We start from the raw sequence: 18,979 nt of genomic DNA, 5'->3' as shown, positions 1-18,979 counted from the left end.
TTAAAAAATACAAAGATAGAGATAAGACTATTTTGTCTGACAAAGTAAAAGGCAATTCATATCTTTTTTAGAGTTATGGATGCCATTTTGAATACACAATAGTTACTTCTGATGGCCAATTCATTTAGAATTAAAGGATATATTCCACAGAAGACATTAGACCTTTGACGTTCGAATCTCTTGAAAGGGATTTTTAAAGACTGTCTCACAAGGACATATTCATGGCTGTAAAGTAAAGGACAAGATTTTTTTTTTGTAAATGTTTTCAGCCTCTTTATCTAAAAAAGCTTTTTTAAAATGACTGTATTCTTTTTGTAATTTTGTTTCTTTCTGTGCCTGCTTAGTGGTCCGTTCCTCTCCTATCTTGCTTTTTCAAGGCAACAGACAAAATTCCATTTCTTAGAACTGAATAGAAAGTTCAGGGCCTAAATAAATCCAACACTTAATAAGAGAATATTGAAAAGCATAGATTTTAAAGAAGCAAATGTAAGACATACAATATTCTGCTTCTATAATTGTAATAACTTTCTTGGGGAGAGCAGAGAAGCAAGAAGATTTACCTGAGTGCTAGGTAATAAAGATAGGTAAATGTAGTGGACTTCTATATTAGCAGTTAAAAGCAACCATAGGCCAGGCGCAGTGGCTCACGCCTGTAATCCCAGCACTTTGGGAGGCCAAGGTGCGTGGATCACTTGGGGTCAGGAGTTTGAGACCAGCCTGGCCAAGTGAAACCCCATCTCTACTGTAAATACAAAAATTAGCTTGGTGTGGTGGTGCACACCTGTAATCCCAGCTACTCGGAGGCTGAGGCAGGAGAATGGCTTGAACCCAGGAGGTGGAGGTTGCAGTGAGCCAAGGTAGTGCCACTGCACTCCAGCCTGGGCGACAGAGGGAGACTTTGTTAAAAAACAAAAACAAAAACAAAACAAAACAAAAAAGCAACTACAATGTATAAAAGTCTGTTCCAAAGCCTTGTTTAAGGAAAATTGTTTTATTATGGGATTTATTCTTTCCACTTGTCTTTACAAAAAACTGCATACCAATGACATAATTTAGTAGGAGGTAAAAATCTAAGCCCACTGGCACTGCAGTAGTTCAAGACTGGTCATGCCAAGTGTTCTGAGAGTTTTGGATGCAATGAAAACATCTATCAGAATTAATGAAGCTGATTCTGTCTAACATGATTACCATTATGTACATCATCATCACCACAAAAATAAAATATTTATTGAATACCAAGAGGGAGTAGAGTATACTTAGCAATATTATTTTACACTAAAGTCCACCCCTGGGAATTAGAATTTCAACTTAAAAAATTAAAAGCAATCAGTCAGGCGTGATAGTGTGTGTCTGTAGTCCCAGCTGCTCCGCAGGCTGAGGCACAAGAATCGCTTGAATCCGGGAGGTAGTTGCAGTGAGCTGAGATCGGGCCACTGCACTTCAGCCTGGGCAACAGAGCGAGACTCTGTCTCAAAACTAACAACAAACAGAAAAAATTAAAAGCAACAAGAAAGTCCCCAATGGAGAATTAGAGTTAGGGAGCAGTTGGGCAGAGAACAGTGGAGGATGCTGAAAAGCTCATGTTCATAAACTTTTAGGAAGGCCAAAAGGAAAAGACCATTTATTGCAGGGAGAACTTAAATATCCAACTTGCAAATGACTCCTATTTTACATAGCAGCTCCTGTTCCTTGTCTTCCATGGCGGGACCTCTTTGTTGTGTATCTGGGGGCCAATAAGAACTACAAAATCCAAGGAAGGAATTTTATAAAAAGGGAGGAAAAATCACTGAAAAACAGGAATGGTTTTTGAGGAGCTCTCAGGTAAACTCAACCTTCCAAGAAGTTTTTTCTCATGTGGATCTTCCATTTCATTTTATTCAATGGCCTCAAATCCTTGTGGTTGGTACAATTTCAAATAAAAACAAGACAAAACAAACTGCAACAACAACAAAAAAAACGCCCTCAGCAAACAGTGATGCAGAGTCTGGGGAGGACCTGCCACCTGGTCTTTAAGTATCCTTCTGAAGTGGCACTTACCTTGATAAAGTCAGCTCTGCTCGAGGCCTTGTTCTTAACTTTGCAAGACCAGAAACCCAATTTTTGTGGGCATGAATATATGTGTTAGGAACAGACTCAAACAATTAAGCTCACATAATACAGAATAACAATTTTATAGAGGTCAGGCAGACAGAAATATTCGTTTTAGCAGAGCCCCATGTGCCATATACATGGGACTTGGTACGTGGGAATCAAACTAACGACAATTAATGATCATACTGAGAAGCATTTCTTCCCAACTGAGTGACAGCCTCACCAAGGACATCATAATGCTCACATCTGCATTGCCAAAGCTCTTCCCTCTGTGCAGTATTTGAATGGGTATTGTTCACTTCTGGCTCTTGGGGGTTGGTTATCCTGTTCTTTGCTACACTTGACCAGTTTCTCTCCGACACAAAGAGTTTTTACTAACCAGGACCAACTAGTTGCCTAAAACTGAGAGGGCTATCAGATAAAATGCAGGATGCCCAGTTAAACTGGAATTTCAGATAAATCACGAATCATGTTTCAGTACTGTCTGTCCCATTCTTTCAATATTTGGGACATACTTTTGCTAAAACTTGTTTGTGGTTTATCTGAAATTCAAATTTAACTGGGAATCTCCTATTTTTATTTGCTAAATCTGGCAACTTTAAAATTGCCTTCCTAAGTTTCCTTGCCTATTACCTTGATTGGAGTTTTTTTTTTTTTTTTTTGAGATGGAGTTTCGCTCTTGTTGCCCAGGCTGGAGTGCAATGGCATGATCTCAGCTCACCACAAACTGCCTCCCAGGTTCAAGTGATTCTCCTGCTTCAGCCCCCCGAGTAGCTGGGATTACAGGCATGTGCCACTATACCCGGCTAATTTTGTGTTTTTAGTAGAGACAGGGTTTCTCCATGTTGATCAGGCTGGTCTCGAACTCCTGACCTCAGGTGATCTGCCCACCTCAGCCTCCCAAAATGCTGAGATTACAGGCGTGAGCCACCGCGCCCGGCCTGATTGGAGTTTTTATTATTCCCAAGCTTTAAACCTCCCCCCACTGCCTGCCACCCCCCACCGCCCCACAGTTTCTTGCTCTACCTGTAAAAGGTTAATAACATTCATTGTATGTGGATTTAGTTATTTGACTTGCAGAGTACAACTTTCCTTAACATACAATTTGTGTGTGTGTGTGTGTTGAGGGAAGAGAAGAGTAAATCTTATGACCACCGCCATGTATCAATAGCAGTGGTTGAGATAAATTGTATAAAGCAGAGTTGTTGAAAGCAGTACAAACCATTTTTGGAAAGATAATGGACTCATATAAATGATTTCCAATAAGATCACTTTACTTTTAATGCATACCTGAAATAATTTATATTGAGGAAATGGGAGACAGGAATTTTACTATGAGAGAAGGGTAATTTTGAAGAATGGAAAATTTTGAGTCTAACTCAGGTCTGGAAGTAGAATTCTATACTTGGAACTTAGATTATCATGTGGCTACGAGTCTCTAAGAAGAGTAGGATGTTAGAAAGGGATACTGAAAAGGAGGCAGGAAGATGTCAAAGAAACTTTGAATGTCTCAAATTTGTGTGTAAATGTGAGAAGAACTGGAATTCCTTCCTCTTGCTGTCTCTCCTCTTCTGCCTGGCCATCTGGTCAGAACACCCAGAATTCAGGGTAGTTTTTTTTTTTTTTTTAGTACTATTATTTACCTGTATTTGGGTTGAGTAGACTTAATATTGTGGGCTAGCTGGTAGCCCCGCCATACTATATAACATTGTTTTTACAAGAAGATGTGGTCTGAGTTTCAAACAAGTGACTTAAAAATAAAATGCTGAAATACGACGTGGTCAGGCTGGGTGTGGCTCATCTACATGGCGGGTACAGAATCCAGATAGAAGACCTGGTCACAGTGCAATGTATTGCACTGAATATATACAAAAAGCAGATCTCAGGCCAGGTGTGGTTGCTCACGCCTATAATCCCAGCATTTTGGGAGGTCAAGGCAGGCAGATAACTTGAGTGCAGGAGTTCAATATCAGCCTGAACAACATGGCAAAACCTCGTCTCTACAAAAAAAAAAAAAAAAAAAAAAAATAGCTTGGTGTGGTGGTATACGCCTGTACTCCCAGCTACTCGGGAGGCTGAGGTGGGAGGATTGCTTAAGCCTGGGGAGGTTGAGGCTGCAATAAGCAGTGATTGGGCCACTCAATTCCAGCTTGGGTGACAGAGCATGACCCTGTCTAAAAACAAACAAACCAACCAACCTCATCGATTCAACTCAATCCAATCACATTCCGGAAGTACTCATGTATCCATAACAATGTTTCAGTCAACCACAAACTGCATATAAAATGATGGTCCCATAAGATTATGATGGAGCCGGAAAGTTTCTATCACTTAGTGACATGGTAGCCATTGGAATATCCTAGTGCAATGCAACATAATGCATTACTCTCCTTTGTGTGGTGATGCTGGTGTAAACAAACCTACCACACTGCCGGCCATATAAAATTATAGCACATACAGTAATGTACAGTATATACTTGATAATAACAAATGTCTATGTTACTCTGGCTTATATATTTACTGTACTATACTCTTATCATTAGAGTGTACTACTTCTATTTGTAAATAAAGATGTTAACTGTAAAACAGCATCAGGCAGGTCCTTCAGGAGGTATTGCAGAAGAAGGCCTTGTTATCATAGGAGATGACTGTTCTATGTGTGTTATGGTCCTCAAAGTTTCTTTGACATCTTCCTGCCTCCTTTTCAGTATCCCTTTCTAACATCCTACTCTTCTTAGAGACTCAGTAGCCACATGATAATCTAAGTTCCAAGTATAGAATTCTACTTCCAGACCTGAGTTAGTCATGGTGCTGAAGCAGGACAAGATGTGGAGGTGATAATGATCCTGACTCTTTACGGGCTCAGACTAATGTGTGTGTTTCTGTTTTGGTTTTTAACCAAAAAGTTTAAAAAGTTAATTTTTTTTTTTTTTTTTTTTTGAGATGGAGTCTCGCCTTGTTGCCTAGGCTGGAGTGCAGTGGTACGATCTTGGCTCACTGCAACCTCTGCCTCGCACGTTCAAGCAATCCTCCTGCCTTAGCCCCACTAATAGCTGGGATTACAAGCACGCACCACCATGTCTGGCTAATTTTTATATTTTTAGTAGAGACAGGGTTTTGCCATACTGGCCAGGTTGGTCTCAAACTCCTGACCTCAGGTGATCCACCCGCCTTGGCCTCCCAAAGTGCTGGTATTACAGGCGTGAGCCACCACGCCCGGCCTTTTAAAATTTTGTTTTTTTAAATAGAAAAAGACTTATAGAATAAGAAAATAAAGAAATGAAATATTTTTGAACAGCTGTACAATATGTTTGTGTTTTAAGCTGTGTTATTACAAAACAGTCAAAAGTTACCCAGCCATGGTGGCATGTGCCCATAGTCCCAACTACTGGGGAGGCTGAGGCAGGAGGATTACTTGAACTTAGGAAGTCCAGGCTGCAATGAACTGTGACTGCACCACTGGACTCCAGTCTGGGTGACAGAGTGAGACCCTGTCTCAAAAAAAAAAAAAAAAAAAAAAAGAGTCAAAAGTTAAAAAAAATTAAGTTTAAGTTTATAAAGTAAAAATGGTAAGCTACTTTATTATTGAAGAAAAAAATGTTTTTGTCTACAGTACAGCCTAAGTGTACATTGTTTACACTACAGTAGTAGTGTAGTATACAGTTATATCCTACATAACTACAGTAGTGTACAGTTATGTCAGTAGTGTACGATTATGTACATTATAGTAGTGTACAGTTATGTCCGAGGTCTTCACAGTCTCACTCATGAGTTGACTCACCCAGAGCAACTTCCAGTCCTATAAGCTCCATTTATGGTAAGTGCTCTACACAGATGCACCATTTTTTATCTTTTATGCTGTATTTTTACCGTATTGTTTCAATGTTTAGATATAGAAATACCATTGTGTTACAATTACCTACAGTACCGAGTATAGTAACATGCTGTACAGGCTTGTAGCCTAGGAGTAATAGGCTGTACCATATAGCCTTGGTACATAGTAGGCTATGTCATCTAGGTCTGTGTAAGTATACTATTATGCTTGCATAACAACAACATCCCCTAAGGATACATTTCTCAGAATGTATTCCCCTAATTAATCAATACATGATTATACATAGATAATAATTTCTAAAGGGAGGTAGAATGGGTAACAGTGCATACCTGCTGGGCACCGTGGCTCACGTCTGTAATTCAAACACTTTGACAGGCCAAGGCAGGAGGATGACTTGAGTCCAGGAGTTTGAAACCAGTCAGGGCAAGATAGGGAGACCCCATCTCTACCAATAATAATAATAATAATAATAATAATAATAATAAATTAGCTAGTCATGGTGCCGCATGCCTGTGGTCCCAGCTACTTAGGAGGCCGAGGTGGGGAATCGCTTGAGGTCCCAGGAGGAGGTCGAGGCTGCAGTGAGCCATGATGGCGTCACTGCACTCCAGCCTGGGCGAGAGAAATCTTGTCTCACAAACAAACAAACAAACAAACAGAAACCAGTACATACCTATGCATTGTGTTAGGTGTGGGGGTCAAAGGTGAACCAGCGCTTGCTCTGACTTCAAGGTGTTTATAATTAACTACAAAAGGGGACTAAGTTATTATGAAGAAGGGAGTTCATAAGCACAATAGCGGACGAATGTGAAGAGTGCTCTGCAAATGTAAAATGCTAGGGTTGGGGAGGTTGTTCCAGAATGGGCCTTTAGATTCCAACACCTCTTTCCACACCATTAGAAATAACAGAAAAAGAAAACAGTCCTTGAGAGGTTCAAGAATGGAGGACACAAATCCGGCCACGCGAGCCGGATGACCTTGGACAAGTTACACAGCCCTTAGCCTTAACCTCCTACCCTGGAAAATGAGGATTACAATGTCTACTCTTCTATCGCGCAGATTAAGCAGGTAAAGTAATGGGCAAAGCATCTACTTTTGTGCAAGGGCTCAATCAACCTTACTTATGACTAGCACTAGTTTGCAACCTCTCCGAGAGACGGAAAAGGGAAATTCTGTGTAGAGTTACTTTAAGGGTCCTACTTAAGGGCCCTGCCAAGCTGTCCATAGTTTCCACAAGGAACACTCTGCAGTCTCAGATTTGCGCTCCTTGCCTGAACCAAAGACCAGCAAAATTGAGGTTTTTCTTGTGTAAACGGTGCCCTGGTCTTTTCTCTGTAGGTAGGGAAGCGGAGCTGCCGCAGAAGCTCCGGTTGTAAAGACGGGAAGCGGAGCACTGGATCTCTGAGGGGTCCCAGGTGCCCAGACTCCAGCAGAAGCCACCCCCGCGGGGGAGCGGAGGCGGGGAAGTGGGCGCCGAGGGGCGTGGGGCAACGGCGTCGGCTGTCAGTGCCAGCAGAGCCGGGGCGGGCACACCTACTCACCGCCCAATCCCCGGCCGTAGCCGCGGCCTTATGAATAAGCAACAAAGCGAAGCGCCCTCCCCCTAGCGTCCCAGACAGCTAGGGAGTCGCCGCCGCCGCCGCCGCAAGGCCAGCCGCGGGGATGCCGAGCGCCAGCGCCGCCGCTGCCTCTGTCCTCCGCGCGCTGCTCCGCTGAAGGCGCACAGGTGAGGACGGGCCCGGTTCCGGCCACTTGGGCGGCCGCGGCTGCAGACGTGGCGCCGGGGCAGGGACGGAACCGGAGCCTCAGTGACGTGGGGTCGTCCCGGGAGCGTGCAGTCCCGGGAGCGTTGCAGCCCTGGGTGCGCCAGGCTTGCGCCCCGAGCCTCCTCCGGAGCGCGGTGCCCAGGTGCGGGGTGCGCGGGGGCAGCTCCGGGCGCGCTGGGCGCGGCGCGCAGGCCTCGGAGGACTCACGGCACTCCTTGCTCCAGCCCAGCCTCCTAGCTCCGCACCAGCGAGCCGGCCTTTGTGCTGGCGGAGCTTGCAGGGCTGGCTGCTTTTGTGTGGGCTTTTCTTTCTCCCTCCGCTCGCAATCCCGTAGCAGTGAGAGAGAAGTTCCCGAAAACAACGGTTTACTCCTTTCAAACCGTCGATCGCAGTGTCCCCAGTGCCACTCAGAGCCCAACAATCGAGGAGCGAATCGGGGCTGCGGTCGCCACCGAAATATGTCCTGCCACTTTGCAGAAAACAAACAGTTGAGTGTTTAGCGCAGAGATGTCGAGCCTCCTTGCTCAGCCGCTGACCCGTCCCCCAGGACGCGGCTGGAGGACGCTCCTTGGAAAGGTCACTTAATTAGAAAGAGGGCCTGCGGGTTAGACCTGAGGGAGGCGAGGCTCTGCTTGAGACTCCGGAATAGTTGGGAGGTGCTGCCGGAGGTGCCCAAATTATCTCATGTGCCTCGTGGTCACTGACAGAATCTGACCTGTGTAGATTCCAAACATGTAGAACCTTGGCTGGCGAGGAAGCAAGCAGGAGCGAACAAAACAGGACCCTTAAGAGTTTGGGTTCTCAAAGATGAGAAATCCTTGACATTCCCAGATGATCCCGAGGATCCGCCTAGCACTTGGCATCCAATTTCAGTGCAGAACTGATGTGGAAGAGAGGAGAGATGGCTGCTTTAAAGTGTCTGTCTTCTTTCTTTGCAAGTTTTAGTTTGCAACTTGAGGGGGAGTGTGGAGTGGTTTGCAAAACCATCCCTAGAGTTCTGAAGGATCTCTTCTCCAAAGAACAAAAATTTTTGAGTGGTCAGAATTCACATGCCTGCTCTTTCTTTTGGTTTATTTCCTTGGTGACAAGTGATGCTGTTGGGCTCCAAGGAGTCTTCTTTAAGCCAAGCATCTACAGTCATTGACTTCGGCACACATGCCAGTGGAACCCCACAGTAGCATCTATTGAAACACACAACCGGGTAAGGTTTCACAGTATCAGAACATTGCTTCTTTTACACACACAGATTTAAAGATACTCTGACTTGCTGTTATGAATAAAGTGGTGTTTTTTGTATTTGTCATAATAATGAACCAAGCACTTGTGCAGCAGACAGATTTGATATTGGTTGAGTTTATTCATAAAAATTCCCAAGGCTCACCAAGTATAAGGTAGCTACAGCAACGGAGCCAATTAGGGAGATGTGAATTTGTCTTTGTTTTCATGGGAGGTTTCTTACTATATATTCCGGAGTTTCCAGATCTTTACAATATTATAATTTGGTATTACAGAAATGGTTTGATGCTAAATATAAGTATAGAATCAAAATGAGGAAAATGGGTTTATCTGTTATGGAAAACGTCCACTCTCCAACTAAAGGTGTCCTTTGCCCTTTATTCTGTAGCTGTTTGTCTGAAAAGTTGTGTATGGAATTGTATTTTTGTTAATTGAACTTATAAAAATTCTCACATAGGGAAGCTGTCTATTCAGAGGGAACCTGGTTTTAATTTTTGTAAAATGAATACTCATTCCCTAATCAAGATGTGAGGTCAATCTTATTTTTCCATATTGTGTTTACTTGGTGATTATAAGAAAAGTATCTGAAGCTAGTTTCAGCTTCCCTTTAAATGTCAACTACTTAGAGATCTAGTCAAGCAAATGGCTACATTTGTGTACCACAAAAAACAAAAATGAAGTGTCCAGTTGGGTCACTGAAATAAACTGTCTGATGGATGGAGAAGAGCTTGTTGATCAAGATTGATCAGGATAGGATTCTGCAGACAGCAGAAGCCTCTCAGGTCGCATTGTCTACGTGAAAACTGAAAGGGGAAGCTCCATGGAAATACCTTGGTGAAAAAAATGCTGCTCCATTTGTGGCTGATGTTATGGATGCTTCAGATTGCTCACATTTCTGTAGTTTGATGGGAATGCATGTCAGTAGCATGCTGGTATGTCTTATGTTGCATGATACTGTACTTTTTTTCAAACGGCTTTTATGTCTATTATCACTTGTGTGTGTTCTCCACCCTTCAAAAAAAATATAACAAGCATTGTTATTTCTACTTTACAACAAGAAAACTGAGTTTCAGTGATTTGCCTAAGGTAGAACTGGAACTCGAAGAAACCTATTTTTAAATCTTCAAGTCCATCTCCTTTTACCAGGGATGAGATGATATTCTAGGGGTAATAAGCACGGATATCTTCATTTGTCTACATCACTAATTTGTAGAGACTAAAGCTTTTGGGCTCAGTATGTAGGACTTAGGTATGGTCTTCAGGGATGGTAAATTGCTTTGCTGGTATTTAGTTTCCAGAGTAGCTATTTTGACCCCAGCCTACTTACCCTCTTTACTGCCAGTTCTGGGGCTGCTTTCCTCCTGGGGGACCATGCTTTTCTTTGTGGTTACTTACTCCTTCTCCTTCCATTGTGATGGAACATGCTGCTGAAAGGATCGTCTGTTATTTAGCTATTTAACTTATGGTGAAGGATAGCTGCAGCCCAGATCCTAAAGCCAATATAACAGACCAGTGATGATTGTCAGTAGCACAGTGAATCAGAAATGTGGTACCTTAATGCCATGTGCCACAGCTGGGTTAATAGGGTGAAAGTCTTTATAAGCTCAGCTCTAAATAAATACAATAGTATTGGCAATAAGATAGTATTGGCAGTAAGAACCTTAAGGATTTAAAAAAAGAAAAAGTAAGACAATGATAAATTAGTCATTGAGGAATGGTCATGAAAAGAACAAAATGGAAAGATTGTTAAGACACAAAGACACAAAATGGAAAGATTATTAAGACACAAGGATTATTAAGACACTTTCCCCCTCATCAGAGAGTCACTAATTGTATTTCAAAAGATGAGATGGTATTTCAATCATGTTGACCTGAAGCTGTAAGACTTGCTACCTGTAACTGTTGGTCTGTTGTGTGTGTGTGTGTGTATGAAATAAACTCTGAAATGTTAAAATATAGCAGAAATGAGAACATATAAGTTATTGTTAGAGTGGCACATTAAATAAGTAGCCAAAATTGGCTAGGTATTGAATAAAACATACAATTAGACACAGTTAGACCATGAAATGTCATTAAAAAAACTTACAGTACAAAATAAAGACTCTAAACATTCTTTTTCACATTCTTAAATGGTTATTTATATTCACATCATGCCAACAAATATTTATGGAATCTCTCCTCTTTGTGCCTACCCTTATTGCTAATTATGTGGCAAAAAAAGGAATGGTAAAGACTAGTGTTTGTGTGCAAAGAACACAATCTCATTTGAGGTGCTGAGACTTACATGACAATTCATGCTACAGGAGCTAGAAGGGTGGGGAAAGAATGGGCCAGAATGGGACGTGACCTGGGAGGCCAGGGTTTGGATACCTGGGCAGGGAACCATGGGTCGTACAGTGTCATCCTCAAAACTTGGGAGCCTGAATGCTGAGCATGGTGGCTCATGCCTGTAATCCCAACACTTTGGGAGGCCAAGGTGGGTGGATCACGAAGCCAAGAGTTCGAGACCAGCCTGGCCAACAAGGTGAAACCCCATTTCTACTAAGAATACACAAATCAGTGGGGCATGGTGGTGGGTGCCTATAATCCTAGCTACTCGGGAGGCTGAGGCAGGAGAATTGCTTGAACCTGGGAAGTGGAGGTTTTTTTGAGCCAAGATCATGCCACTGCTCTCCAGCCTGGGCAACAGAGCAAGATTCCATCTCGAAAACAAAACAAAACAAAACACCAACTTAAGAGCCTGAGATGAGTATGGCACTTAAAAGTGCTATGTATGTGACTGATGATGGTGTTTATACTGGGCACCATGGTGTGGGGTTGCATTATTAGATATGGACCTTGGCAATTGTATATTTGGGGACATTATATGCTGTGTTTTGGGAAAGCAGAGAGTTGTGTGGCAAAGGTAGGGACCTTGAATTCTTGCAGAATCCAAAAGATCAAAACCAGACACTATTCCTTAGGCAAGTTACTTATCCTCTACTGGCCTGTTGTTTTCCTCATCTAAAAAGTGGGAATAACGACAGTATCTACCTTATTAGGTTGTTGTAAGGATTAAATAAGATAATTTCCATTGGGCACTTAGAATGCTTGGCACATAGCAGCTCCCAAGTGGTAGCTGTCTTTGATTGATTATTGCAATTTTTAGTCTTCAGAATAAACTGGCTGGGTGTGGTGGCTCACACCTATAATCCCAGCAATTTGGGAAACTGAGGCGGACGAATCATGAGGTCAAGGGATTGAGACCATCCCGGCCAACATGGTGCAACCCCATCTCTCCTAAAAACACAAAAATTAGCTGGGAGTGGTGGCGCGCACTTGTGGTCCCAGCTACTTGGGAGGCTGAAGCAGGAGAATCGCTTGAACCTGGGAAGCGGAGGTTGCTGTGAGCTGACATCTCGCCACTTCACTCCAGCCTGGTGACAGAGTGAGACTTTGTCTCAAAAAAAAAAAAAAATCTGGATTATATAAAATACTGGATTATATAAAATAGATTGGAGAGGAGAGAGCCTAGACAAGGTCATCGATTAAGAGGCATTTAAAATACTAACAATCCAATGAGGTGATCAGAAGTTACAATTCCAAAAGAGGTTATGAGAGGAGGATCCACAGCAGTTGTGAATCTAGAATGTAAAGGAGAGAAGAGTTCAAGGTGGCCACCAAAGTTCAGATGAAGATGGTTATGTTTGAAGTGTCATCAAAGTAACTTACAGTTGACAATGAAAAGCCAAGATGAGGTAGCTTTCTTCACCTACCCCACAGTAGCTCTCTGTAGTTTTTGTGTGTATCATAAGAAAAGGAAAATATAAAGCAAACTGTCACCAGTTTATTGGCAAACTCTACAGTCCTCCTTTGTCTTGAGTACTCTTGGGGCGATGCTCATTGTGCCTTAATATTATATGTGAAACTCAGTTTACGCTGGAAATAGTAGCTTCATCACTGGTGAGAATGATTTAACATATTGGTTTCCCTTTTGTGTTTTCATTTTGGTAACGTACTGAAATAGCTTTTTCCATTTTAGTTGGAAAAAATATTGACCCAGTGCTTACAAAATCTAATTAACCAGATGGCCAAGGCTGGTGTTTTTTTATGTTGCCTTTCATTTGTCTTTGAAACTTGAATATGCCTAGACTTGACAAAGAAACAGATTCTGGACTGTAGCTATGTAAGGTTGTCAAAGATAATGCCTGACAGAACAGCTTATCTTGCTCACTGGTGGCAGAAATGCGTAAATTGTTCAGAAGAATGCCAAGCTATTAGGATAGATACCTTGATAGCAAATGATCGACAAAGTGCTACTGACCTGCTCTGAAGGAGACGCTTTTTAAGCTATTCAAAGCTGATACCCAACATCAGTTGGTAATTTGGTTAGAACTTATTTATCTGAATTAATTTGCATCGAGAGAGACAGGGAAAAGAAAGCAGCATCCAAATACACAGTGGGAGGGAAAAGTAAGAGGAATGTTCTTTTTGTTTGTTTGTTAAATATTCTTATGATTGAGCTAATTGAAGATAATTAAGACACAGAATTCTAATATGCAATGGAATCTCTCCTCCTTCCACTTCTTCCAGCAAAGTGGGCTATAGACATTCATCTGTTTGTTCAGCCAATATTTACTGAGCATTTCTTCTGTGTCAGGCACGTTGCCAGGAAGGGGATACAGTATTGAGGAAGAAGGAAAAGGCTTAAAATATGGTTGCAGATGGTTATTTAGGTTTAGAAATATTGTCAAATTGACAACAGTCTTCTTTTATTTATTTTGAGCGTCATGTAACTCCCATTGTGGGACATCAGACTAATGGGAGTGGCTACCTGAACCTATACTGGGCTTTGAAAGATGGAGAAAATCCGGGAATTTGAAGGTCATCTATCAGTTTATCTGAGTTGCAGGCGTGTTCCCTGTTATTCTTCTTACAGGTTGTCTTTTTTCCTTTTAACGTACAAGCGTTGCTTTCAATAGTGGGGAGAGGGAACATATGGCCTCAATACACAGACATAGAGAAAGCTTGCATAAATGCCTCTGAAAAGGGGGAAAAAAGCAAAGGCTTGTGGTTCAGCCCCACTCTTTCTGTTGTCACTGAATTTAGAAAGCAGGTGGCTGACAATCACAGAAGGAAAGTCTTTTGGAGCAATAGCAGAATTCCCTCCACACAAAAATCCTAAAACCCAAGATACAGGTGAAAATAAAACTTTGAAGGAAAATTATGTTTTGGAAAGGCAGTGGGGCTGTATTAAGTCTTTATTATCTATCCCTTCTTCCCTTGGTCTGATTTGTTTGTAAAATTTTTCTCTCAGTCCACACGACTCCATAACATACACATAACACATAAAGCATCTGCTCCACCATTTGAGCGCCTTTCCTACTTGATGGCAACATTATAGGAATATAGAAATATTTGTATTTTTATTTTATGTCATATAGGTGAGGTGTAAGAATAAAATCATGGATGAAGAAGGGATTTCAATGATTATTTTAATTCCTCATTTTGTCAAAGGAGAAACTGGGGCCACTTGCTCAGTATCATATAAGCAAGTTTTAGCATCAATAAAGTTACGATTCAGGAATCATTTTTCTGATGCCAGCCCAAGGCCCTCTAAACTCTTATTACCATTCATGATGGCCTGGGGTTTTCAGATTTTTATTCAGAAGTATGGGGTCATGTGGGCCAAGGTTTTAGGCCACACGTTCAGTAAGATTTCACTGAATAGAAAAAGTATTTGTTTAGGAAGGAGCAGCTACCTGAATGGATCAGAAATGAACCATAGCGTTCTATAGCTTTTATGACTCTTCAAGCACGTAGATAGAATTTAGTAGGTGAATTTGTCTGAACAGAAACCCAAAGGTGTAATTTCATTGACTGTCAATACTCTTGTTTCACAGCTATCATATATATATATATATTTTTTTTGAGATGGAGTTTCCCTCTGTCGCCCAGGCTGGAGTGCAGTGGCGCGATCTTGGCTCACTGCAAGCTCCACCACCCAGGTTCATGCCATTCTCCTGCCTCAGCCTCCTGAAGAGCTGGGACTACAGGCGCCCGCCACCACTCCTGGCTAATTTTTTTGTATTTTTAGTGGAGACGGGGTTTCACCATGTGAGCCAGAATGTTCTTAATCTCCTGGCCTCATGATCCGCCCGCCTCGGCCTCCCAAAGTGCTGGGATTACAGGTGTGAGCCACTGTGCCAGGCCTCATATGTTTTTGTTGTTGTTGTTGTTGTTGTTGTCTGTTTGTTTTTGAGACAGGGGCTTTTCTCTGTCGCTCAGAATGGACTGCAGTGGTGTGATCATGGCTCACTGCAGTCTTGACTTTTCGGTCTCAAGTGATTCTCCCACTTCAACCTCCGAGTAGCTGGATCTACTGGCATGTGCCTGGCTAATTTTGTAGAGATGAGATTTTGCCCTGTTGCTCAGGTTGGTCTCAAACTCCTGGACTCAGATGATCCTCCTGCCTTGGCCTCCCAAAGCATTGGAACTACAGGTATGAGCCACTGCACCTGGCCCCTTCACTACGTTTTTGTTTTAAGGAAGGCAAATAGAGGCATCAAGCCAAATTCAGTGATCTGTTACCTGGCTATGAATTAGAGTACATTCTGGCTCATCTAAAGTACAGTGATAACTAATGTCCAGAATGTTGACATGCTGTGGCACATGCTGTTTCCTCTTTATCAAATATCTTTGCCATTTTCTCTTTTTAGAAAAGAACAATGCAGCCAGGTGTGGTGGCTCACGCCTGTAATCCCAGCACTTTGGGAGGCTGAGGTGGATGGATCGCTTGAGGTCAGGAGTTCGAGACTAGCCTGGCCAAATGGTGAAACCCTGTCTCTACTAAAAATACAAAAATTAGCTGGGTGTGATGGCGGGCACCTGTAATCCCAGCTACTTAGGAAGTTGAGGCAGGAGAATCACTTGAACCCAGAAGGTGGAGGGAGCAGTGAGCTGAGGTCGCACCACCGCACTCCAACCTGGGTGACAGAGCAAGACTCTTGTCTCAAAAAAAAAAAAAAAAAAAAAAAAAAAGATGGGCACAGTGGCTCATGCCTGTAATCCTAGCACATTGGGAGACTGAGGCAGGTGGATCACTTGGGGTCAGAAGTTCGAGACCAGCCTGGTGAAACCCCATCTCTATTAAAAATACAAAAATTAGCTGGGTATGGTAGTGGGCACCTGTAATCCCAGCTACTTGGGAGGCTGCGGCAGGAGAATCACTTGAACCTGGGTGACGGAGGTTGCAGTGAGCCGAGATGGCATCAGTGCACTCCAGCCTGGGCAACAGAGTGAGACCCCATCTCAAAAACAAACATACAAACAAACAAAAACAATGCTAGCTAACAGTATGTAATTTAATATTCAGATATGTTTGTTTCAAACCCCCATTTGCATATGGGGAAACTTAGCATCCCTCTCATTATCCTTGCAGATTCTTTGCGGACTTAATGTTTCTTTTAGTCATCTCTGGCTTCCGTTTTCTTCTGCTAAATTTGTAATCCCTGATATGCTGTTTCTTTTCTGCACATGACACTATTATACTCATGATGCCATTCCATTCCTGTATTTCCCTGAAGCATCGTGGACTCAAGATTTCTGTGTAACAAATTACCCCATAGCTTAGTGGCTTGAAATAACAATAATTATTTGTTATTTTGTACCAGTTCTATGCATCACAAATTTGGAAGTAACTTAGCTGCGTGGTTCTGGCACAAAGTCTTTCAAGAAGGTGTAGTCAAGATGTCAGCCAGGGGTGCAGTCATCCGAAGGGCTGACTGGGGCTGCTGGACCAATTTCCAAGATGGTACACTCATATGGTGGTGGTAGTTGGCAGGAAGCCTTGGCTCTAAATCCATGGATTCCTTTTTTTCTCACGTAGAAAAAGTCAGTCTTCTTGTGCTGTGTGGTGGTGCGTGCCTGTGGTCCTACTTACTTAGGAGCTTGATGCAGGAGGATTGCTAGAGCCCAGGAGTTCAAGTCCAGCCCGTGGAAAGAAAAAAAGAGAAGGAAGGGAAGGGGAGGGGAGCTCACACCTGTAATTTCAGCACTGTGGGAGGCTGAGGCAGTTGGATCGCTTGAGGTCAGGAGTTTAAGACTAGTCTGGCCAACATGGTGAAACCCCATCTCTAATAAAAATACAAAAATTAGCTGGCCATGGTGGTGCATGCTTGTAGTCCCAGCTACTCGGGAGGCTGAGGCACAAGAACTCAGGAGCTGGAGGTTGCAGTGAGCTGAATCGCACTGCATTCCAGCCTGGGCGACAGAGTGAAAGTCCGTCTCAAACAAACAAACAAAAAAAACAAAAAAAAGAGGAAGGAAAGAAAATTCAGCCTTCTTTTTGTCTTCAGCTGTGTAGATCATGTCCTGAGGACTTTACCTTTCTTCCTTCTTGAAAGGACCTACAAGACTAAATGAGATAACACGTGGAAGCTTTGAAACTCCTTAAGGGAAGAAGGCCCTATGATAATAAATTTATAAATTTCACATGTGCACATCATTTGCTTAACTTAGATCATGGAATGATTAGACATGAAAGAAAGAAAAAAATGTAAACTTTATAAAGTTGAGGTTTTTATTTTAGAATTTTAGTTTCAAGGTTTAATTTTCTAGAAAACTTGCAACATCTCTGAGAAATTTCTGATGATGGGAAGAGAAAAGGTCCTACTCAGCAAAATAGATTAAAAAAAGAGCTGAAACTCTTAAATTTGGGGGGAAATTAACAATTTTAATATAGTTTTAGTTGTAATGAGAATGTGAGTAGTTTATTTTAAATACTATAATACATTTTTTATCTTTTTTTTTTTTTTTTTTTTTTGAGACGGAGTCTCGCTCTGTCTCCCGGGCTGGAGTTGCAGTGGCCGGATCTCAGCTCACTGCAAGCTCCGCCTCCCGGGTTCACGCCATTCTCCTGCCTCAGCCTCCCGAGTAGCTGGGACTACAGGCGCCGCCACCTCACCCGGCTAGTTTTTTGTATTTTTTAGTAGAGACGGGGTTTCACCATGTTCACCAGGATGGTCTCGATCTCCTGACCTCGTGATCCACCCGTCTCGGCCTCCCAAAGTGCTGGGATTACAGGCTTGAGCCACCGCGCCCGGCCCATTTTTTATCTTATAATAATGGATATTCAGTAAAGATTGCTAATTTTAAAATATTTTTTTTCTGAAACTATTAACCTTGCTTAAACTCTTAAACCTTTTCTAATCCTTCAATTTTGAAACATGTTTTGCCTGTAATTTGTATAGTTGTTGCAGAGAATAACAAATGATTTAAGCATTTAAAAATACATATTTTCTTTCTTTCTTTTTTTCTGTTTTCTGCTGTAGTCAACGAAAGGGACACTTTATTGTGGCTCCAAGGCCATGGGTCGTGGGCAGAAGGCTGCTGCCCTTCGAGGAAGGAAGAACCTTATTTGACCTTCTTCTTGGGGTACAGGTTGTTGCTGTGGCCACATTTCTTCTTGCGGCAGTTGATAGCACGGGGGTGCAGGCAAGCATAGCCCTTGCGGCAGATCATCTTGTCGCAGTTGTATTTCTGGGTGAGCTGGTGGAGGAAAGGCTCAGTAATGCCACCTTGCAGGCACAGCACCAGGTTTAGGGTGGACTCTTTCTGGATGTTGTAGCCTGAGAGAGTGCGGCCATCCTCCAGCTGTTTCCCAGCAAGTATCAGACGCTGCTGGTCAGGTGGGATACCCCTCCTTGTCTTGAATTTTGGCTTTGACATTCTAAATGGTGTCACTGGGCTCGATCTCAAGGGTGATGGTCTTGCCCATGAGGGTCTTCACAAAGATCTGCATCTCTGCGTCTGCTGCTCGGCTGCCTCGCTGAAGAAAAAGAGCTAAAAGACACATTTTCATTGAAAACTATTTACTTACTTTGAAAAACTCTTAAAAGTAACTGGTATTCAGCATTTAATGCTGATATTTAGTGTTTTCAAACATACTTTTCTTAGTCCATTTGGGCTGCTATAACAAAGTATAATAAACAGGATGTTTGTATACAACAGAAGTTTATTGCTCACAGTTCTGGAGACTGGGAAGTCCAAGGTCAAGGTGTCAATAGATTTG

At 42.5% G+C, this 18,979-nt stretch overlaps 1 protein-coding gene and 1 pseudogene across 2 annotated transcripts in view; one reads left to right on the top strand and one right to left on the bottom strand.

The window, feature by feature from the left end:
- ARMH4 (armadillo-like helical domain containing 4) overlaps positions 1-18,979 on the top strand; it is a 301,177-nt gene that overhangs the window by 138,295 nt on the left and 143,903 nt on the right. The window contains exon 1 of one of the 2 annotated variants that reach the window (XM_025393063.1): positions 7,498-7,652. The exons of the other annotated variant lie outside the window; for it this stretch is intronic. The gene's annotated coding sequence lies outside the window, so the exon portion shown is untranslated. Of the gene's footprint in view, positions 1-7,497; positions 7,653-18,979 lie in introns of those variants that run through there. 2 annotated transcript variants of the gene reach the window in all.
- Positions 18,322-18,742, bottom strand: LOC112629471 (annotated as a pseudogene).

This window comes from Theropithecus gelada, chromosome 7b, assembly GCF_003255815.1.
Source record: "Theropithecus gelada isolate Dixy chromosome 7b, Tgel_1.0, whole genome shotgun sequence".
Taxonomy (NCBI): Eukaryota; Metazoa; Chordata; class Mammalia; order Primates; family Cercopithecidae; genus Theropithecus; species Theropithecus gelada.
The sequence above is the reverse complement of the archived record's forward strand: the minus strand, read 5'-3'. Positions and strand labels throughout refer to the sequence as shown.